We start from the raw sequence: 25,018 nt of genomic DNA on the forward strand, positions 1-25,018 counted from the left end.
GAACAGGCTAGCTGACAAAGCTACGCTAGCAGTAGGGAACAGGCTAGCTGACGAAGCTACGCTAGCAGTAGGAACTGTACTAGCAGTAGGGGCTGTGCTAGCCGTGGAGGCCATGCTAGCTGAATGCACTACACACACAGTGGGGCTAGCAGGCAGGGCTGAGGTGCTAGCAGTAGGTACCCTAGCAGGTGAGGCTATGCTAGCCTCCCTAGACTCTCTAGCTCTCCGAGACTTGTTAGCAGTACGAACTACGCTAGGAGATGGGGCTAAGGTGCTGGCAGTAGTTATGCTAACAACTGGGGCCATGCTGGCAGTAGAGGCTTCACCAGCAGAGGAGGCCATGCTAGCTGTGGAAGCTACAATGGCAGAGGGAGCTAAGCTGCTAGTAGTGGCTTGGCAGGACGCTGAGCTGGCAGTAGTGGCCTGGCCGGAGGCTGAAACTGGGAATAGGCACTCCAACCAGGTCCTTAGGTAAATGTCCAGCTGTGGAGCCGGCTCAGGGTTCCAATCCATTACAGAGTGGATTAGCTGCTGGGTGGCCCCCCTCTCCATCAAGGAGAAGGATCGAACATCACTCATGGCTAGGGTAGCCAGGGTGCTCAAGGCCTCCCTCGTTCTGTTCGCTGGGTCCAAACATGGTCGGTTCATTCTGTTAGGGATAGTGTTGTCAGAGGACCCAATTGCTGAACAGAATGAGGATAAGAGGCAACAGGCAATACCAGACGTGGAGCCAGGGGTGAATAGTATAAAACGTCTGTACTTCAAAAGGCAGCAGCAAACAAAACAAGGAATAGCTCAGCTAAGACTGGCAGAGGGCAAAATACAAAACAAAGAATAATCTCATAAATGAGAGCAAGTCCAAAGGCACAACACAAATTCACTGCAAGGCAGGCAAAGAAAAATAGAACAACTGACTACAAATAAAACCCTGACAAACTAGACAAACTTTACACGAAAACAAAGAATGGTGGAACAAACAAATGACACTAGGAAACGTACTATGAACACAGGAGAACAGCACATGAACAAGGGCGTGGACATCAAACATGGAACTGAAACAATGAACCGACAACAAGAGTAGGGAACACACACCAGATATAGGACTTACTTTGACTTAATCCTGTTAAGCCTTAAGGTCCCCCTATAGGGGGACCCTGCTTTTCTTTATCATAAATCTATCAATATAGACCGTATTAGATCCCCAATTATCATATCATGGGGTATCATTGGAAAGCCACACTCATTGGCTACAACCCTGTGCAAAGATTTTCGAGATCGCCAAATGATTGACGGAGCTAGAGCCCCGGGAGTCGGGGGTGGTAATGTGTACTTTTGCGTACTTTGGGGCACGCCTCACATATCGGCATGTAACTCGAGAACCGCTGAACGGATTTTGTCACCTGAAAGGGCAATCGACAGGCAACAAATAGGGCTTTAATGCGCACACCCGAGCCACTAGAGGTCGGCAAAGAATCGTCCACATGTGGGCCCTTGGATGTTAAGAGGTCAATGTTTTTTTTGTAGCCAAGAGTAAAGACCATAACCCTATCAAAAACAGTAGTCAAAGTGTATATTTTAATTTTTACCGATGTTTTCTATGTTTAATCGGAAATACAAATTTATCGGAAAATGCTAATTATCGTAAAAACCGCAAGAAATGACTAAATCCAGATTCAACCCTGCCATTGGAAAGAGGAGCATTTTCCCTATCCATAGATGTATGATCTGGCCATAATAAGGTCAAGGTCAAGTTAAAGGTCAAATATGAATTTATAATTAAAGTCGATTATCATTAATTACTGTATCTACAAATCCTTCTGTTTAATCATCTTCCCGCGGTTCATTTGCTTCTATTTTTTGTACACATGATCTCAATCTGTTCCTCCCTCCCCATCAACCTGGACCCCCTGCAATTTGCATACCACCCCAACAGGTCCACGGAGGACACCATAGCCCATGTGCTGCACACAGCAGCATCACACCTGGACAAGAGGCAGGGGAACTATGTGAGAATGCTGTCATCGACTACAACTCAGCATTCAATACCATAGTCCCCTCCAAACTCATAGCCAAGCTCAGGGACCTGGGCTTGAACTATGACCTCTGCCAGTGGGTCTTGGACTTCCTGACGGGTAGACCCCAGGTGGTAAGAGCAGGCAACTGCACCTCCTCATCCATCACGCTCAACATAGGGGCCCCCCAGGGCTGTATTCTGAGTCCCCTCCTCTACTTCCTGTACACATTTACATTTACATTTTACATTTAGTCATTTAGCTGACGCTTTTATCCAAAGCGACTTACAAGTTCTGTACGACAAGCCATCAGGAAGAGCACAACTCTATCAGCTGAGTAACAATGTTCATCAAAGTGTTGAGTGCTACAGTGTAGGTTAGTTTATTAGGACAAGTGCATGACAGTATGGTTAGTTAGGGTTAGATTTTTTTTTTTTTTTTTTTTTAATTCAGATAATGGTTGAAGAAGTGAGTCTTTAGTCGACGGCGAAAGATTGGACGTGTTTCGGCTGTCCTAACTGGGGTGGGTAGTTCATTCCACCATTGTGGGGCAAGGACTGAGAATAGGCGACTTCTCTTTGATGACCCTCCCGGAGCTTGGATAGGAGTAGGTCTGAGGCGGCCAGAAGATGCAGAGCGTAGGGGTCTTGAGGGTGTGTAGTTAGAGACCATTGACCGGAGGTAGGCGGGAGCAGTTCCCTTTGCCGCACGGTATGCTAGGTCAAGGGCCTTGAAGCGGATTCGTGCAGCAATGGGGAGCCAGTGCAGGTCCCTAAGAAGTGGGGTGACATGGGCCGACTTCGGTAGGTTTGAGATCAGGCGGGCCGCTGCGTTCTGAATGAGTTGAAGAGGCTTAGTGGCAGTGGCCGGGAGGCCAGCGAGCAGTGCGTTGCAGTAGTCGAGGCGGGAGATGACTGTTGATTGGACGAGGAGTTGGGTGGCTTCTTTTGTCAGGAAGGGGCGTATCCTTCTGACGTTGCTCAGGAGGAATCGGCAGGTTCTGGTTGTCGCTGCGATGTGAGCAGAGAAGTTCAACTGGTCGTCGAGGACAACACCAAGGTTCTTGGCGGTCGGGGACGCGGTCACAGCTGCATTCTCGACTGTGATGGAAAGGTCGGTCAGGGGGGAGGATTTGGCCGGCAGGTGGAGCAATTCTGTTTTGCTTAGGTTCAGTTTGAGGTGGTTGGTCGTCATCCAGGCGGAGATGTCGGACAGACAGGCCGAGATCCGCTCAGAGACGTGGATATCTGAGGGAGGGAAGGAGAGGAAGAGTTGAGTATCGTCGGCATAACAGTGGTAGGAGAAGCCATGAGACGTGATAATGTTACCCAGTGATTTAGTGTAGAGGGAGAAGAGAAGGGGTCCTAAAACCGAGCCCTGGGGGACACCCGTCCGCAGGGGGCGGGTGGCCGACAGGGTCCCTCTCCATGACACTTGGTAGGAGCGGTCATTGAGGTATGATGACAACCATGTCAGCGCAGAGCCAGCCACTCCCATTCCTGCGAGGGCCGCGAGGAGGATCTGGTGGTTGACTGTGTCGAAGGCTGCAGATAGATCTAGGAGAATCAGGACAGAGGAGAGGCCTTTCGCTTTTGCTAAGTGAAGTGCCTCTGTGACCGCAATGAGGGCTGTCTCTGTGGAGTGACCAGTCCTGAAGCCTGACTGATTGGGGTCTAGGAGGTCATTCTGTAAGAGATAAGCAGTATCTCCGCTGTGTGGCACAGCGGAACAACAACACAATCATCAAATTTGCTGATGACACAGTAGTGGTGGGCCTGATCTCTGCCAACAACGAGAGGGCCTACCTGGAAGAGGTAGATAATCTGTCGCAGTGGTGTCAGGAGAACTGCCTCTCCCTGAATGTCAGCAAAACAAAAGAGATGATTGTGGACTTCAGGAGGTCGGGGGTCAGGGACTACAGCCCCCCTCAGCATCGACGGGGCACCAGTTGAGAGAGTGAACAGTTTCAAGTACCTAGGCGTCCACATTAGGGTGCCCACCTGTCCCGTCCCGATATTGGGACGTTTGTCCCGCGTCCCGCTACAACAAAACAATGTCCCGCAATTCAAAGATAAAATAAAAATAAAAAATATTATAATTTTTAATTTAATTTTTTTTATCTTTCAAAGATTATTATTTAAAAAATGTTTTAAATGTTGTTAATTTAATGCCTCGTTCCAATACCCTCTTATATTTAAAATAAAAAAATCGGGCGACGTCACAAACCAATGCATTGCGCAGCCGAGCAATAGTATCCAGCTGCAGGACCACAGCACCGACACTCTCAGGACCGCAACACTTTGCGGACCCACACTCTCCAGACCCTCGCTCACATTGGCTGATTTGGGTCACGTGACCGTCCCACTCCAATTCAGCCATTGGGTGGGATGGTCACGTGACCCAAATCAGAGATCAGAGATACTGTGGTCCTGCAGCTGGATGCATCTCCAGCCGAGGCTGCAGAACGGAGCAGCTCACTCGAGTCTTGCGAGTCGTGCTGCCTGTCACCTGTCCGAGCGAGGCCGGGGCAGCTGTATGTGTGACGTCAGTCACTCGAGTAGTCAGAAGAAAGACCGCCAATATTACTGATACAAGTTGTTTAGCTAGCTAAGAAAACCAAGGAAATAAAGGCAAAAAAAGAGACTTTGCTCATATAACAGAGACTGGGACAAGAAGTATACGTACGTGGTTGAGATCCGTTTCAGATGATCCCCAAACTGGAGGAGAGGGGGACATCACGTATAGTTGTTCAGAGGAGCGCCTCTTCAGCAAGTCTGGCCCGACTATTATTGAGAACTGAATCAGAGGGTCGGTTTGTTATAATAACAGAATACACAGGGAGTATAAGATAAGATAAGATAAGATATTCCTTTATTAATCCCCTTGGGGAAATTCCAGCGACACACACATACAGCTCAACGTCTCATTAATAATAACAACATCACAATCATTACATTTTTACAGTAACAACGACACAGCATAAATTCAACAGACATGTACATTTGTTGACACATGTCATCTACAGAAGGCCTGAGACGCCATATGATATAGTCCGGCTGCAACAACACTAAGTAGTACATGAAAACAAGGTGTCGTCGCGCCAGGTGGCGGGAGGGAGGGAGGGATGGAGGGAGGGGCGGGATCGGGGGAGGCTGGGGGACAGGACTTGGGTAATAAAACAGTCTTAGGGCCCCCCCCTCCAGCGCACGTAGGAGGCTGCCGTCCAGATAAGGCATAGGCGCCAGGCGTACACGCGGGAGGGGGGATTGGGTAGAGAATGGGGGTGGAGGGAGGGGGGGACGGGGGCCTCATCAATCTTATCACCCCCAGACAGCACAGCTCGTTCCTCCTTGATCCTGGCCTGGCCGCCTCTCCGAAATCGTCCCCCCGCACTGACCTCGACCTTGGTTGGTTTCACAGCAGAATGGGATAGGGGGGGGGGATGATACATGCAGCTTGAGGCAAATTGCTGCCATATGATTAAAAATTGGGTTAATTTAGATTAATCATCATCATCATCATACCCCCTATTAGCACGGTATGGTGGCATCTTTATTATCACGTCCCTAATTTCCGTCGTGATGTCCAGAATGGCCTGAGACCGCGACAGTTCCTCTGCGTGGTTGGTAACAAGTCTCTCAAGAATAGTCTTCAAGCACTATTGTTCATCTGTGTGATAGATTTCGCCCTGTTCCAACATGGTCTTAGAACTCAACCCCGCATGGTGTTAAGGTCAGCAATCTTTTTATACAGATCCATTTGGTTGTCTTTGATCCAGGCCATGTCCTTGGCCATAGGATTCAACTTCTTCCGAATTAGATTCAGGCAGTACCAGATCCAACAGCTGACAGAGCCCAAGCCGAGCAGCATGACAATTAGAAGATATACGTATTCAACATCGTTTATCTCCAACGGGAAAAAGCATATCGCAAGCCATTGCCCGTATGAATTTATGGTGTATCCCGCTTGATAGCTCCCGAGAGGGCAGAGTGGATCATCCGCATTTTGCCTCCTCGTCGAGAATATGTGATCAATCGCTGTAAAAGCCCAGCTTATTAGATCCATATTACGGTTTAAAGTTGAGTTGATTCTGCTGTAAAAAGAAAAAGAAAAATCGCCGGGACACTGTCCAGAGGGAAGGGGGCAATAGAATCCGGAGGCTAATATCCCCAAAACCGGAGGTGAGTTTAATAAGATTAATAACAAAATGAGCTATATATAGCCTACCGTCTATATACCGTGTGAAGAAGGTAAGGCAACGCCTCTACTTCCTTAGGCGCCTAAGGAAGTTCCAAGTCAGTCAGAAGATCCTTAAGAACTTCTACTCATGCACAATAGAGAGCATCCTGACTGGCAATATCACCTCCTGAATAGCACCGCACAAGACCGCAGCAGACTACAGAGAGTGGCCCGTTCAGCCGAACGCACAATTGGAGGGGGGCTTCCCACTCTCCAGAACATTTACAACAAGCGGTGCATGGGTAAGGCTAAGAGAATTATCAAAGACTCCAGCCACACAAACAACTGCCTCTTTGAACTGCTGCGGTCAGGCAAGCGATACCGGAGTCTCATGGCAAGCACAGAAAGACTCAGAAGAAGCTTCTATCCCCAGGCCATCAGGTTGCTCAACGAACAATAACACTATGCAACAACCATCAAAAGCACTCACAGCACACACATCCACACGCACACACTCACTTTAAACAAACAACTCACTGCAGCACCCACTCTACACACTTTAGAACACCTAAACACACTTTATATTTATTGGCAACGAATTTGCACTACTACCCATACCTCAGTACACCTTACTGTAAATTGTACCTAAATTGTACCTCATCCCATTTCTGCTTTGCACTATATAGTATATTGTAATTGGTATATTGTATAGTATATTGTATGGTAACTCAGTTACTTCTACTCTGCATTGAACATTGTACATATGTACATATGTACATACTGAACACTTGTGTCTACGTACGTGACTTCTATTTTATACTTGCTATACTTATTTTATTTTATACTTATCCTTTTGTCTAGCACAGTCTCTGGAGCGTAACAGAAAGAAGCATTTTGTATAAAAGTATTCTGTACTTCTGTATGACAACTAATAAAGAAACTTGAACTTGAAACTTGAATGAGCTCAGTGAGCATTTATCAGAAAATGTATACATTTTTTATCATCATCATCAAAATCATAAATCATAATTAATATATATATATATATATATATATATATATATATATATATATATATTTTTTAACAAATGTTTTTTATTTTCCCTTTTTTAACATAAAACTAGACAAACAATACATTTATAGTAGAAATCTATGATAAATCACAGGACAATGATCGACATAATAATAGAAATCATAATTAATCATAATTAATTTATTCATTACAATTTACTCAGCCTAGTAACAGACACAATATTTCTGACACTGGAAATACATACCCCCAGGTCCCTAGATGTTCCTAGATACCAAGAACATGCAAATTGACCTTGCAGAAGTGGAGCAATCTTTCATTTACTTAGGCATGTACCTTTAGGCGAAAAAAGGTCTACAGATTACCCTTTTGCTCTTTGGGGAGCATAGGTCATTCATGAAATCTCTCCAGCTGGTTTGGTGTTGGGCGATTTTCTCTGCTTCCTTCCATGATGTTCTTTCTTCCTTGAGATCCGCCTCGACAGACCTTCTCCAGCTTTTTTCTGGGTCTTCCTGGCTTTCTCTTCCCCTGTGGGTTCCAGGTTAAGGCCTGCCTGGTTGTGTTGGAGGATGGTTTTCTCAGGGTGTGTCCAATCCAGCCCCATTTCCTGCATTTGATTAGGGTTTCAAGTGGTTCTTGTTGAGTGGTTTGCCAGAGCTGTTAGTTTGTGATGGTGTTTGGCCATTAGATTTCCAGGATGTGTCGTAAACATCTGTTTATGAAGGTTTGCAGTTTGTTTGAGGTTGCTTTTGTGGTTCTCCATGTTTCTGCTCCGTATAATAGAACTGATTTGACATTGGTGTTGAAGATGCAGAGTTTGGTCTTTGTGGAGATGTGGTTTGAATTCCATGTTTGCTTCAGTATTAAAAATGCTGTTCTTGCCTTCCCTATTCTTGCTTTGATGTCTTTGTCGCTGCCTCCGTCCTTCCCCACGATGCTTCCCAGGTATGTGAAGGTGTCCACCTCGTCCAGTGCTTCTCCGTCCAGTTGTACGGCCTCTTCTAAATTGTGGTTCATCTTCATCTCCTTTGTTTTTGCTTTATTGGTGTGTAGTCCTGTGGTAGCTGCAATTGTGGCAAGTTTTGTGAGTTTGGTCTGCATTTGTGTTTGTGTGTGTGAGAGGAGGACTATGTCGTCGGCAAAGTCCAAATCCTCTAATTGAGACCACATTGTCCACTGAATGCCCAGATTTTGTTCGGCTGTGGTTTGTTTCATGATCCAGTCGACTGCCAGAAGAAAGAGGAAAGTAGGCAGCCCTGTCTCACTCCTGTCTCTACTGTAAAGCTGTCTGTGAGCTGGCCGTTGTGTATTACTCTGCAGGATGATTGTATTTGTAGGTACAGCTGTTGGATGATGGTTATGAACTTCGTTCGGAAACCGTAATGTGCCATGAGTTTCCATATAGTGTCTCTGTCTAGACCAGGGGTCAGCAACCTTTTTGACATGAAGTGCCTGTTTGAAATATAGTTGTAACTAGTGTGCCTCAACAATATTCCATGCATTGTAAAAAACATTTCTCATAATCAGGTATTTTTAATGATAATTTTTACATTATTACATCATTATTGTTATTACACTTTCTTCGCCAGGCTTATGTACATCATTATACCATACTCTGCTAGCTCTATTTGTCTATGGAGAAGTTCCCCTTCTTTGCAGGGCTATAACTTTTTAAATTGTATTGCTAAATTGACATTACTATGGCCCATTCAACATCAAGTATCTATTGTTCAGGGTGTAGCAACGTTATACTTTTTCATTCACATATTCATACTAAAATACGGTCTAAAGTATAAATATGTTTTTATCGTTTTCTGCAGCTTTCTGCAGAACGTGATTTATAGCCCTAAATGCATTATATTGATGATTGTATACAGTTTGATAGCGATAGGCGCAAGATAAAAAAAAATTCAAATGGACGTGCTTCTAGAAGTTACTGCTTATCATCTGATGTTGACCGGATGGGGGGGGGTCGTTTATAATTCCGTGGCCAACGTTAGATGATTCATCTAGTGTGGGTGATATGATCATTAGTGTGAGGATTGGTCCATTACCACACACTTCCAGGTACCAATTACCTCCACACACCTGAAGGGAGTTTCGAATCAGCTCGAAGGGAGCCCTTATATACTCGGGGTTTCTGAAGGTTCTGTGCGGGCTGCAGGAGAGTTCCAATAAAGACTCCGTTTGAAATAGTACTTTGTCGTTCTGTGAATCTTTGGTCAGCTGGTCCATAACTATATCAATTCAAGGACTTACGAGGGAGAGGAAATCCCTAACAAGTCGCTTGGCACCTTTTCTTTATACAAGATCTGTCCAAAGAGTTTGTGGAGTAGTGTTGTTTCCATTTCTGGGTCTGCTTTTATGGCCTCTGGGGGTATTCCGTCAGGTCCTGGTGCTTTATTGTTTTTCAGTTTTTGAATGGCCTTTTTTATTTCTTGTTTATTGGGCTTGTTGGTATTGACCGGTAGGAAGTGTACCGCTGGGTGGATGTTGGCTAGCACTGTCGGTTTGGGTCTGTTAAGTATGTCTCTGAAATGTTCTGCCCATCTCTTCAGCTGAGCCTCTTGCTTTGTCTAATATTGGTCTGTCCGGAATTTTGCGTTTATTAGCCAGTTTCCTTGTGATGTCGTAGAGTTCCTTTACGTTGTGTTGAGCTGCTGCTTCTTCTGCTTGAGTTGCCAGGTTGTTGATTAATTGTTTTTTGTCGTTCTTGATGCTCCTTTTTATCCGCTTGTCTGCCGTGGTGTAGTCTTGTTGTGCTTTTACTTTTTCAGCTCTTGTGCGACTATTGTTGAGAGTGTCTTTGGCTTGTTTGCGAGTCTGAATTTTCTGTAGTGTTTCTCCTGTCATCCACTCCTTGTGGTGCCTTGTCTTCCTCCCACATGTGTCCTCACATGTCTCCGTCCATGCCCTCTTCATGTTCTGCCAACGTTCATCGATGGATTGATGTTATTCCAGTTGGCTCAGGGGGTGGAACCGGTTTGAGGCTGATTTTAAATTTCTCTCTGGTGTTCTGATCTTGGAGGAGGCTGACATTGTACCTTGTACTGACTTTTTTGCAGTGTTGGTGAATTTCTTGAGTTTTAACCGGAGAGTTCCTATCAGGAGGTGGTGATCTGTAGCTGCATCGGCTCCTCTTTTCACTCTGACGTCTTGGAGGGATCTCCTGAATTTCTGTCTGATGCATATATGGTCAATCTGGTTCTCTGTTTTGTGGTCCGGTGAAATCCATGTGGCTTTATGAACTCTTTTGTGCGGAAAGACGCTGCCTCCTATGACCAGGTTATGAAATGCGCAGAAGTCTGTGAATTGTTCACCATTGTTGTTCATTTCCCCTAGACCATGTTTGCCCATTATTTGCTCTTTTCCTGTGTTGTCTTGTCCTATTTTTGCATTGAAGTATCCTGTCAGGATGATGATGTCTTTCTTTTTCTGCCGGTTGATGACTTGCTGTAGTATCTCGTAGAAATTATCTTTTGCTTGCTGTTCTGCCTCGTTAGTGGGTGCGTAGCATTGTATGATTGTGATTTTTTTGCTTTTGGTGAAAAATCGAGCTGTGATGATGCGTGCATTTATTGCCTCCCACTCCATGAGGGACCTAGCTGCGTCTCTTGAGAGCATGAGTCCTACTCCCTCTGTGTGTGGGGCATTGTCTTGCTCATGACCTGAGTATTATTATTGTTTCTCCACTTGAAAGTTGTGCTTTTCCTGATTGAGTCCATCTTGTTTCACTGAGTCCTATTAAATAAAGGTTGTACTGTTTCATTTCCGACGCTATCTGGGCGGCTTTACCGGCTTGGTACATTGTTTGAATGTTCCAGGAGCCGATCTTTGTAATGTGTTTAGTTGTGAGAAGGGGGATCAGCTGGGCAACGTCCTTTCGGCTTGAGTTGTCCAGCACCATACTTGTCTGGGGAGAGACACCTTCCACGTCTAAACTTCGCTGTGTATTTTCCATGAATGTTTCTGTAATCATTTTGTTCCGCTAAGCGGGTGATTGGCCCACCTAGAGGTGCTTTTTTGTCAGGGTATTGCTCCCTTAGCCCTTTGCCCTCTCAGGCCCACCGGGCAGTGGTTGAACCAGATATAGGGGGAACAATTAACACTAGAGAGACAGCAGGGCAATTAGCAAAAGGAGACGCACATGAGAGGGAAAGCAGAACTAACACACAGGGCTACAGGAAAACACAAGGCCAAACACACTGGGGAATAAACTGGGAAGCACACAGAGTAAACATAACAACCATACAAGGAACTAATAAACATAACAATTAACAAGGGAACAAGAGAAAATGTAGCAGGGGAAGGGCACGGAGAGACATGTAGACATTAAAGATACACCAGTGCACCAGGAGGGTATGCATGAGGGAGATAAGGGGAAGTTCAGATGAATGTCCAGCAGGGGGAGGTACAGATGGGAAATGTCTGTGCAAAGGTGGGGGTTGTTGAGGATAGTTCTCCAACTTGTGTGAGTTGCAGTGATCTCCTGGTTGTTCCCCATCTAGGTTATCTAACTATTGTGCTGCTGCAACTAGAAACACTGGCCTGGCCTGCTTCTAAGTTCAGTGGCCTGACTGAAAAAAAAATAAAAATAATAATCAATTTTTTTTTCAATTTAATTGAAAAAAAATTTGTAATCATCCGGCAACCCCAACCCCCCCCCCCCCCCCCCCCCCCCCCCGCGCGCGCGCGCGCGCCGGCTCGCAACCCCCACTTTGGGAACCCCTGCAGTAGACTACACGTTATAGATATGGCCTACCATTTATTCAGGAAGACATTACATCATTGACAATTAGGGCTGACCCCTATTAGTCGATTAGTCGACTAATCGGTCGAAAGGAGCCATAGTACACTGCCAACCTCTTAGTCGAATACAAAAATAAAAAATTATAAAATATATATATATATATTTTTTTTATCATTCCTTCCAAAAGAAAAGAGACCTAGAAGCGTGGCTAACGCTAATGGCAGGCATTCCAGAGGCTAACGAAAACAGGCACAGAGCCACTGAAAGAGGATTTCACCCATCTAATGAACACACTAGACTAGACAAATATCAAGATGTATCCATCAGTGGACCAATTGCATGCTTTTGCAGAGGACAAGAAGCATTCAGTCGACTCCTTCAGACATTAAGCACCCCCCACAGCCCAAATGGAATGATAAAAATATATATATATTATATATATATTTTTTTTTGTCGACTAATAGTCGACTAACAGCAAATTTTGGCCAATCATAGTCGACTATCCAAATCCTTAGTCAGGGACAGCCCTAGTGACAATGAAATGGCTAAATAGCTATATGAACAACGTGGTCAAAGCATATCCGCTGATCACAACCCATATTAGGTTACTATAGTTGCACTCTACCCCGCAGAATCTGTGATGTCTCTTTTTTTCCCTAGACAGAGTGTGCAGCAGTGTGATAAATATCAACCTCTAGGGCAGCAAAGGGACCATATGTTAAGACATTCTTTAAATGGGTAAAAAAAACACCAAATAAATGTGTTAGTCTTGGATCAACAGGATGTGAAATGCATTTGAAGCTCAGTAGTATTTTCCAAACGACTCTAAACCCAGATGGAACCTCGTGGTTCTGAGCTTCACACGATGCCATTCATTCTCTATGCAAGGCGAGCAGGTGGGCAGAGAGCAGTAAGAGGTCTGGCGAGGGAAGTTGGCAGGGTGCTCCGTCTTATGAAAACCCAACGTGCACGCTCACCCCTCGCACAGTCACACTCACCTACCAGAGACGCCTGCCGTTGCCAGCTCGCAGCCAGTGCTGAATCGCAATTGCAATATGCCGGCGCCTGCGTCTGGGGTTTTGTCACTGAACATGCAAGGAGGAAGATGGTGGAGAGGTGGGCGGGTCTTAAGGTGGCTGTAGCGTCTGAAACCACCACAATGGTGAGAAGGGAAGGTAGGATATCATATGCAGAGGCAGTTAGGAAGGTAGGACAGGGAAAGCAAGATAAGGAACAGGGGTTGGGTTTAGAGAAGGGCATTTGGCAGTAAGGGTAGTACAGGAGGATCAGGAAAAGCAAGATAGGGAACAGGGTTTTAGAAAAGGGCATTTGTCAGTAGAGGTAGTACAGGAGGAGAAAAAGAGGGGGTGGGGGGATAAGTTGAATGTTGTGGCCTTTGTGGCAGGAGTAGTAAATGCAACAGCGTTGGTTAGCAGTAAAACGGATAGGATAAAGTTAATAGTTAAAGTGGCAATACAACACATGGGTATGAAGGGGTTGACATGGGAGGATGTAGTACGAGAGTTAGAGAAGGGGATTGTGAGTGATCAAGAAAGCCAGAGTCAGCCCAGAAGAGGCAATGAGTGACTCATAGATTGGGTTTGGATAGGGTGGTGATGTTAGGGTTGGGTATTTTGTTTTGTTTGTTCTGGGGTTTATTGGTTTTTCTTTATTGTTTTCTTTTATTTGCCGGGTGCTTGCTTTATCCGCTCCAGTTGCTGGGTTGTACAGTAGGTGGCGGTGTGCGCCTTTCTGTGGTTGCGACAAGCCATTAATTCCAAAGAAGAAGAAGAAGAAGAAGAAGATTGTAAACTAGATTGTACAGTTAGGCAGCAATACGCTGAAGGCAAGGCCAGATTAAGACTTCAGAGGCCCCTGGGCCAGATTCTTGTGGAGGCCCCCCCACACACACATACACGTGCACGCACGCACAGTGGCATTTTTATATGTCACTTTAAAAAATATATAGAATATTTAGAAGTGGTGGGCTCTGAGGGCCAAGCTAAAAGGACTTTGATCACCCCTGCCCACTTTGACAACCTAGGATGGCTTAGAGTAGACGACAGAGTACAGCAACTTGCAATGGGCCTGGTCTACAAGATACACTACACGACCAAGGTACCCATGTACATGTCAAAATACTTCCCAAAGGTCAGTGAATACCACGATCACAACACCAGAGGGAGCTCCACAAATCATGTTAAACCCAGATTCGTCTCAAACAAGGGACTAAACACGTTTCGCAATTATGCCACATCAATGTGGAACGCCCTACCGAAAGCTGTAAAGGAATGTGAATCACTATCCCCTTTCAAAAACACTCAAAGAACACCTACGGGAGACTGCAATTCGAAACTGGCCCCTGTAAATATCCTAACACAACCCCCTCCAATGTACAGTAAATGACCAAGTATGGTTTTGTCAATATTCCAATGTACAGTTTTGCTTGTACAGTTGTACAGTGTCCCCCACCCACCCACCCCTCCCAACCACCCACCCCTCCCACCCACCGAACCACCTCCAATGTACAGTCCCCCCCCACCTCCCCAACCCTACCCCACCTACCCAACCTCCTCCAATGTACAGTTTCTACGTCAAATGTATATACTCTCTTTTCTGGACTCTTTTCGTATCACAAACAGTACTGTATTTGCAAATCTGGTATGTCATAAATGTATAGATGTAGCAGTACTGTCTATCTGTATGTCATGTATGTCATATATGTTATGATGAATTGAAAATGGGGGACCCTGATGTAAACAAGACAAAAGTCTTTCTCTGGTCTGCATCCCCTTAACAATTATTGAGCTGTACTGTACTGTACTGTACCCATTCTACAATCTGTTAATAAAGTTTTCAATCAATCAATCAAGAAGAGAAAAGAAACACATCATGTTTAGATGGGGGGATGGCGCCATCCTCAGGAAGAAAAAAAACATGCACACACTTTGGAGACAAGAATATAATATTAGAATAGTAAGCTTACTTTTACGTGAATGTCAATTTAAATTATAATTAGGGAAGGGAGGGGGTTGAAATGTGTTTTTGTCCTGTGTTACTGTCTGTGAATGAATGAATTAATGAAAATTGTATTTAACAGATTGCAGAATGGGTACAAATAATACAGTACGGCTCAATACACACAATTGTTAAAGGGATGCAGACCAGAGAAAGACGTTTGTCTTGTTTACATCAGGGCCCCCCATTTTCAATTCATAGTGACATGTATGACATGCACAACATATATGACATCATGACATTTATGGCATAGGGACATACATGACATACAGGTATATAGTACTGTTACATTTGTGACATTATATGATATGCAAATATACAGTACTGTTACCCATAGATCCTGACAGAGAGTATATACATATGATGGGGAGGGGACTGTACATTAGGAGGGGGTGGGTGGGTGGGAGAGAAATATACATACGGTGGGGAGAGAATATATACATTACATACGGTGGGGAGGGGACTGTCTATTAGGTGGGGGTGGGGCTGTATGTATGTATGTATGTATGTATGTATGTATGTATGTATGTATGTATGTATGTATGTATGTATGTATGTATGTATGTATGTATGTATGTATGTATGTATGTATGTATGTATGTATAAAAGAAAAAAAATACAATAGAAATATTGACTGACGTTTCTTAGACGACTCTTTCGAAGTTGGTTAAGGTTAGAGTATGGAATCAGGGCTGGTGTTCTATCGCCCTGCTCTAAGACAAACTCTAACCTTAACCAACTTTGAAAGAGTGCCTAAGCTTAACCGGTGAAAGAAAGAGGCGTCACACGATTGGCGCTACCAGAAACGTCAGTGGCCAATCAGAGCGCAGAACGCGAACGCGGAACTGGAAATCCGTTGGTAAAAGTATTCAGGCGTCGGGGCTGGGATGTGGAGATGCAAGTTTTGACTTTTTATTGCTGTTTTTACCTCAAACGGAAAACCTCAAACTTGTATGAAGAGGAGAAAAAATACTCAAGATTAGCCACTTGCAGACGGCAGGGGGTGACGTACTGTATATTTTAGTTGATGAAATATTTTAGTTGATGAAATATGTTTTCATTTCAGTGTCACAGTATGACATCGATCTCCAAAATAAGAAGAAAAAAAATTAAAATGTGGGGCCTCTAGTGACGAGGGGCCTCCAAATTCTTGTTTAAATAAAAGTTGAAAAAAAATAAACAAATATTTGGGGCCTCTAGTGACGAGGGGCCTCCAAAAAAAAATAAAAAAGTAAAAAAAATAATAATAATAATAATTTGGGGCCTCTAGTGACGAGGGGCCTCCAAATTCTTGTTTAAATAAAAGTTGAAAAAAAATAAACAAATATTTGGGGCCTCTAGTGACGAGGGGCCTCAAAAAAAAAAAAAAAAAAGTTAAAAAAATAATAATACTAATTTGGGGCCGGGCGGATACGTGGCGTAGTGGGCAAGGCGCTCGCCACGAAATCTGGAGACGCTGGGCTTGCCTGTTCGAGCCCAGCGCTCCACATTTGCTTTCAGTTTAGCTGGTCGTCCGTACTAATACACATTGGCCGTATTAGGGGGTGGGAAACTGATGGGTGGGGATCGGGCGTTGTGGACAGCGACTCCTACAGGTCGGTTGGTGCGCCTGCGCAGTAGAATCAGGAAGTGTCGGGGGCAGCGTGAGCCTCCCACGCGTTACTCCTCGCCACTGAGAGATCGAGCTGCGCAGGTGAAAAGATGCGACTGCTGTTACCTCAAGTGCCGGAGGGGACTTGTGCTATGTATGACTTAGTCCACATTGCAGCCGGCTTGTGGGAGGCAAGAAACAGCGTTCGTGACAGGGGAGGGTTGAATTGGATGATACGAAATTGGGATGGGAGAAAATATAGAAAATGGGAGAAAAAGTGGATAAAAAAAAAAATAATAATAATACTAATTTGGGGCCTCTTGTGACGAGGGGCCCCCAAAAGGCCTCTAGTGACGAGGGGCCTTCAAAAAAATTCAAAATTAAAGTTAAAAAAAATTTAAAAAGATTTGGGACCTCTAGTGACGAGGGGCCTCCAAAAAAAATAAAAAAATAAATTTAAAAAAAGAATATATATATATATATATATATATATATTTTTTTTTTGAGGCCCCTCATCACTAGAACCCACAGGCCGCGGGCCCGGACGGCCCGGTCGTTAATCCGGCCCTGGCCGAAGGGCGTCTAGACTGCGGTAAATTCAAAAGAAGAAGAAGAAGAAACCACCACGATGATCAGTGGGAATCAGTAGCACTGCTACTGCCCTCAGACCACCAAGATTATTTTTATATGGGCAGTCTGACTTGGGGTACTGACCATATATTAGTGTTGCAATGCATGATAAGTAAACGGTGAAAAAAGCTAAGGAATCGGATGGAGATGGGACATTTGGGACGAATAAAAATGTAAGATGAAAATCTCCCCAGCCTGTGGGAGGCAGTGGAGGTGTGAAATCTGGCCTGGTCCAGAACAATAGGAGTCACAAAATCACAGCAGGAGAGGCAGGAGAGGAGCAGCAGATGAGCAGGAGAGGTTTGATTTTTGAGTGCTGCATCTCTATTGTTCGTGAACTAACTTGGTCGGGGTAGTTATTATTACTGAATTGTATTGATTTGTTTTTATAGATGAGCTATCTATGCTGTCAGTGGTCACTCATTCACACACATCCAAAAACTCTAAATAGTTTTGCACACATTAATTTAGTTTGACAGTTATTGAGAGTAAATACGTTTGAATATGGCCACCAGTGATGTCATCGGGGACACTGAATCCTTGTGTTGTATTAATTAATAATGATTAACAAATAATGGTAGACTGTGGCGTAGTTTACTAGTTTGTAGTAATTTGAAGAGGTGGGTATTTTTGCATAGGGGATGTGACATGGGTATACTGTGACTCCACCATCATATACAGAAAGTCATTGGTAATGAGATGTATTCTACATGCCCAGAGAAAGAGCCGAGTACAGGCTAGTGTGTTTCCACAGAACCCTCGATTTCACTACTTCCACTGCAACGGTCTACTTTTCAGTTGGTATATAATCCTGTTGTCTGATTTTATTGTGGATTAGAGACATCATCCAAGGGATAAAACATGATAAAATGCAAGAACTTATTTCCATTATTTCAACAAGTCAAGAGAGGTTTAGGAAAACGTATATAAAAATATTATATATACTACACTACTTCACAGCTTCGCTTCACAGGTGGCTATATATGCTCTCTGCAGTTACACCTGTTTGCTTTCAAGTCAGTGTTATTATACCAACACACGGTAATCATTTAAATCATTTAGCCTACCTGTTTCTCGCCAAAAGCATATTTCTGGAGGCCATGAAAAAGCCATGCCAAATCACGATCTTGGTCGAGGGAATTTGGCAAGGACTCTTGTTGGGCCAGGGCCAAAAGAGAGCGGAGTTGGGAAATTGTATGGTAATTCAAGTATTTCAAGTTCCACTCTGGAACATTTAGCAGCGAGAGCTCTTTCTGGGCAAGGTCCACATCTTCCAGGTAAGAGGCACAGCGATACATATCTGTGTTGCGTGAACTGGATTGAATGTATTTATCGCTCCAGTAGCTTGAGGTTCCTTGTTGCCTTTACATGTAGGTTTGATAGCATCGCTGTTGTGTGTGGTATGAATGGAGAAACAAGGCAAAGCACAAAAAAGGGAAAATAATGGGCCCTATTTCTGTGGCGTCATTTCAGTAAAAGCCAAGGTATGGCGAGGAGGAAGGGGGGGGGGGGGGTGAAGGGGGGGTTTCCCCCCCCCCCCAGGTGGATTTTTTGTCAAATCAGTTGTGCAATAGTCACTTTTGGTGAGTTGTTTCTATACAATTCACTTGTATGACATTTAGGTATGACACAGGACTACACAAGCATTTTTAATATAGAAATGTGTCAACCACAATATTTTGCATACAAATTATGCAGAATGTAATATCATAACTGTCTATTATTTTTCTTGTAATTGAGCCAATTTTCCTTAGGTACGGTTTTGAGGTGTGTGTTCAACAGAATAATAGTATCAAAAACACATTCACAAAAAGTATGGGTTACTGAATGCTGAACTGCACTGTTATAATCACTAAGCCATTGTAAGACCTTACCTGTGTCCCTGTACCACTTGTCTCTGCTGCCCTCTGATTAAAAAATTTCTGTATGTCCATTTTCCCTTTTTTTTGGCATATTTCAGTTAGTCACAGTAAAAGTCACCTAGTAAAAGTGAGATAATTGACTATATCAAAACATGCTAGGGCTGTACAGAATAGTTTGAAGCCTTGTTCATAATGTTGACATTCGAATTCTAAATCAACATAAAAAAATGTAATACAATTATTTTTTATTTTTTGCCAAGGTATGGCGAGTGCCATACCTTGCCATACCAAAATGACGCCCCTGCCCTATTTTCAACCCTATTAAATTCACAGCCTGTATATACAGTAAACACACACAAAATAACTTGTCCAAGTCCAGGGGCCCAAGGGTTCCCTATAAGCCAGAGACTGTGTGATGTCGATGGTATTAATTTGATGTTTCTCGCTGCAAAGACGAAGGGCTTAGTAATTTGTGTCAATAACAACCCCCCCAAAGTTATACTGAAAAACTGAAGGAATAGCCTAAACATTGACCTTGAAGATGTCCCAAGAAATAAGCCATCATGACACCTTCAAAGTGGGCGTTTATACTGTTGAAATACAGGGAATTTAGTTATTGGCTTTTGGCTTTAAACCTCTGGAGTCTAAGCTTTTTTGGGGAGTTGTGGGTGGCTGGGCTTTTCGGGGGGAGGGGCTCAAGGTCAACAGCAGCGGCATAGTGATCATTTCTGTGCCCTGTTCCCTTGTCTTTGGGTCCCTCTCCAGCTGTGATTCATACACACCTTTTAGTAAAAACCAAAACAATCTTTTAATCCAGACCCTCTGTGAGTCCTCCCCCAGTTTGGGGCCCTGAGTAGTCAGTTCTAGCCCGCCCACCCCCTCACTTCTACACTCCTGGTACAGTTGGTGACACATATAAATGCCATACACCATCAAAAAAGCTGGGAATCATTTGAGATGCAGCTCAAAACTGTATGTCAATCTTGTCTTGTCTATCATTATGAGATAAACATTATGTTTTGAATTTCACCTATTCAAATTAAGAACATGTTGAGTGTAGAGAGGCTAATTATAATGTACCTATAATGACAAAATAATGTCTAATAAGTTGCTCCAGAGGTTTCTGAATAAATACTATTAGTTACTCAGCAATATCAAACCATTTGACCACGAACATTTGACATCTGGAGAGTTTGGCAAGAATAGTTTATCTTTTTCAGTTAGCGTTAAGGATTGGATAATGAGCAGTATTTTTCCGAAAATGATCCCACTCATTGCCAATGCTCCTAGGCAAGCCATCAAGCCTCTGAATGGTCTAGGTCTTTAGTGTGTGGTTGTAAAATTGTATGAGGCTGTGATAATGCTAGTGGTCATATTAGGTCATTTTATCCAGTGAGGTCAAGTTGAAAAGTTGAAGAAATTGAAATAAAAAATGTCATCACCACATTCAAAGAGCTACTATGGAGACTCTCATCATCACACATCAACATGATTGGACTCTTTGGCTTCACAGCCATACTCAATTTATACAATTCCAAATTGTTTAGGGACCACAATATGTAGAAATAGGCAACTATATAATATATATACCATATATATATTTATTCTCACAGCATATATCTCTATCCACACCTGTCTGTACTTGCACCGTGAAGGAAAACGGTGTCTTTCAATGTATGTAACGTATATATTGGGGGGCAGGCCCGGACTGGCCATCGGGAGCACAAAAAATTATATATAAAAAGAAATATTATATGTTTTTTTTATTATAATTATTATAAATTTTTTTGCCAGGCCATTGTTTCTAGTTGTGGCGGCGGCGCGGCGCGATCGTTTTTAGATAACCAGGTGGGTGGGGAACAACCAGGATTTCACTGTCTGCTACAGAGTTGGAGAACTATCTGTCTCTCTCCCTCACGCGGACACACACACACACAATGGAGCCGTGCTGCCGCTTGTGATTGGTGGAGGCGGGACCAGGCGATACAACTGATTGACCATGGAGGCGGCGAATGGAATGGCAGATGGCACACTCCCAAAAGGAGTTGTTAAATCTTATATTACAAAAAAAATTTGGTGGTTATGATTGGGGCTGAAGTTGATTAAACAATTTATGAAAGAGAGAGTCAAAATAATTCCAAGATCATTCAAAGATTACACACCTTTGCCACATTGGCTACAAACATAATCACTGCAAAGTTATCAAAAAAATAAGAATCTGATCAGACACAAGGGTTAAGTTGTTGTTCCCTTTCTAATTTCCTCAAAAACATCTAGTCTAGTTAATGTGATCAATATTATTTGACAATTGATGCTTTTTGTTGGAAATTTCAGTCAGTGAGCTCATACTTTGAGCTCATTTTATAGTTAAAATGATCGAGACAACGCAATCTTCTGTCTTCGTTGTGCATGCATGCGTGTGCTCACCACACGTGATACATGTGTCACTATTCTGGCAGTGGCTACTGTTATTATAGTATTATAATGAAATGTCTGTTATTTAATGTTTGTGTAAAGGGCTATTTTAACTGTTGGGGTACAATTCCCTGACTGTATTAATAAGTATGGTATCATTAAACCACTACTATCTTATGTACATTACTACTGGCATTACTGTACATTACTACATTACTACATTAGTACACAGGTATATGATATGAACACCTCCACAATGATACGGTTCCACACAAAACTGGGTTATAATAATATTTATTAGCAGCAATGATAGTATATAACAATACTTTACGTAGGGTCGCGCTTATAAGGCGAAATAATGTGCGTGAGTAAATCAATAACGTAAGTCAATTATCATATTACGCAGGAGATAATAAATACCACCTGTATCAATAGGAATTATATCTATGGTACACTAGTAGGGCAGCGGGAGATACTAGTAGGATCCCTCCGGTTGTAGGCCAGCAGGGGGAGGAAATGTTCGAATGCAAACTCTGGATCAACGGGGAATCAATAAGCTCCAGCTACGGGAGTCGGTACATTACTCCCTTGATCGGCAGACGAAAGCAGCAGCTGTAATCCAAGTATGCGTGCAGCATAGGTGAAAGCCGGCCAGCCTCTCCTAGAGACGGGCTCGAGTGATGTTCCTCACGGGTAAATCCCACACAGTAGTGGGGTGTAGACGATTCTCCTCCGCTCCAACATCCACAGGACCAAAGCAATAATCCAGCTGGAAAGGGCTCTGCATTCACCGATGTAGATTCTCCGGTGCGCGGTACTTCACATTAACTAGGTCGAACTTGACGTTATTCTACTAAGCTCTGACACCTTTACTGTCTTATTCGCACACGGTTATAAGTGCTCTATTTAGACGCACGGTTGCTCACTTCACTTGGTCGTTGACTCGTGATGAAGGCTTTACGTTTTAGGGTAACGCGTTTCTAGGTTAACTAACTTTGGGTAACTAACTGCTGTATTCACCTGCGCCGTATTTATACGTTGGGTGAACAATCTAGTACCAGCCTTATTCCTGTCTCGTATTCTTGCGCAGAACCGGGCATGTTGAGACAAGCCCCGGCGGTGACTTTGAACCAGACCCTGGGGGTATGGCAGTGGCGCCCAGTGGATCGCTATCCAATAAGAGAACGAAATATTATGGTCTGTACTAGGTAAAAGGGATAGGGATGCTCGATATTGGCTTTTTTACCGATACCGATATTCCGATATTGTCCAACTCTTAATTTCCGATACCGATATCAACCGATATCAACCGATACAGATATATGCAGGGTTTCCCACCCCAAAAAACGGAATAATTTCAGGTAACTAATCATTTCACTGGATATATATAACAAATATTGTTATTGTTTTTTTCTTTTTTTAAACCGATACCGATATTTTCCGATATCACATTTTACTGCCGATATCGGCCGATAATATCGGTCAGCCGATAATATCGGACATCCCTAGTGTATATGTACAAAGAATACACAAGGGATATCAGACGATATACAAATATTATGCAATATATATCAAGTAGTAAATATATATATATTCGGTTTAATCTGATCCTTCGTAACAGGTAGTGCATCAGTAAAGTGAATATGGTATTGTGCTCTTGCCTTGTTTGAATAGGTGGAGAGAGTGGTTAACTGTATTATAATAGTAAATAGAAAAATATGTTGTGCTCTTGCTTTTTTCTTTTTGAAGGTGGAGAGAGTACCATTGCTAGTGCCACAACAGTTTTATTTGAGGTTCATAACAGTACATTGTACTAAGCAATTGTTGGCTCATTAGTTTGTGATTCACATGCACTAAAATTCACCAGAATGCAGGAAATTAAGTATTTTCTTATTTTTTATTTTTTTTTATTATTTTTTAAACAAACATATAAACAAACATGACAACACACAATAAGATATACAAGCATTATTAACAGTGCACATCCAATGAAATCACCATATAGTTAAATGTCTAATACAGGATATACCCCCAATACCTGCTATCTAATACCCTACACACATATGCTCTAGCTCAGTGGTTCCCAAAGTCGGGGTCGCGACCCAAAGGTGGGCCGCGAGCAGCCATGTGTGGGCCGCGAGATGATTAAAAAAAAAAAAAAAAAAAAAAAATGTTTTTTTTATTTTTTATTTTTTATTTTTAATTTTTAATTTTTTATTTTTTATTTTTTTATTATAATTTTTTGTCAGGCCACTGAACTTAGAAGCAGGCCAGGACAGTGTTTCTAGTTGTATTCTAAAATTATATTCTATTGTATTCTAAAATGTGACTACCTATATGGTTTTATATTAACTTAATAAATAAACAAAAACGAAAAATCTACTTATTTCAACGAACATTTCAAACTAAATAACAGACTATGCACATAAAACGCTGAAAACAACCGAAGCAACAATAGTATTTTAATGAGGCTATTATTATTATCATTATTATTTTGCAACAAGTTAGCCCTCTCATAAATAGCACATATAAATGAATAACTAACTTGAACTAACTTAATAGGATTGAAGTGATATTTGGCTTAAAAAATCGGTCGCCTGAAGAAAAAAAAAAAAAAAAAAAAGCCCGACGATGTGCATTGGGCCGCGGCTCTCTGACGCCTTATTTTCTGGGCCCTGGCCTGAAAAGTTTGGGAACCCCTGCTCTAGCTCATACCCCCCCCCCTCCCGGACCCCCCATTGGATAATCCATCCATTATCCCACGCTCCTAACCAGACACTACCATTATATGCTAGCTTTTATTATCTCCACCACTTCTAACCACATTTTCATTTTTGATTAATTGAGACCCAAAATTCTTGCTGTAGATATTTCTTGATAAATCACATCGAGATATGTAATAATCCAGACCTTTCGGGAATTTTTTTTCCGGTTGGAACCATCGTGATGCTATCAGCTTTTTAGCCACTGTGATACCCGATAAAACCAATCTCTTTAGCTGTGGATGTACTGCATTCTAAAAAACACCATTCAGCAGTAATACAGAGGGGTGTACAGGTATATTCAGAGTTAAGAGATTTGATAATTGCTGGGTCACCTCTTTCCATAATATTTTAACTGGTGGGCAGTCCCAGTACATGTGCATAAATGTCCCCTCGTCCCCATTTGTACATAAGGAGCATTTGGAGTCTTGTTTAAGACCCATTTTTTTCAGTCTTATAGGAGTCAAGTATGTCCTGTGAATATAGTTAAGATTTATTTGTTGATGGTCTGGGTTCCTTGATGTAAATCGAACATTTGCCCAGGCTTCTTGCCAATCAAAATTGCTTTCCAGGTCTGGTATATCCCTCCTCCAGACGGAGTCTAGGTGGAGGGTTTCATACGAGGACGTTGGTAATTGATGATACAAAACTGAAACAAAACCTCTCGATGTCTCTCTTTCATAGAAGAATTTGTGGTATCTGTGGTGTTCAATTGGTATCTTTAATGGAACACCTTGAGACTTCAAACATAACAATAACTGTGTGTAAA

This window comes from Notolepis coatsorum (genome assembly GCF_963971535.1).
Source record: "Notolepis coatsorum genome assembly, chromosome: 3".
In the NCBI taxonomy this organism is placed as follows: domain Eukaryota; kingdom Metazoa; phylum Chordata; class Actinopteri; order Aulopiformes; family Paralepididae; genus Notolepis; species Notolepis coatsorum.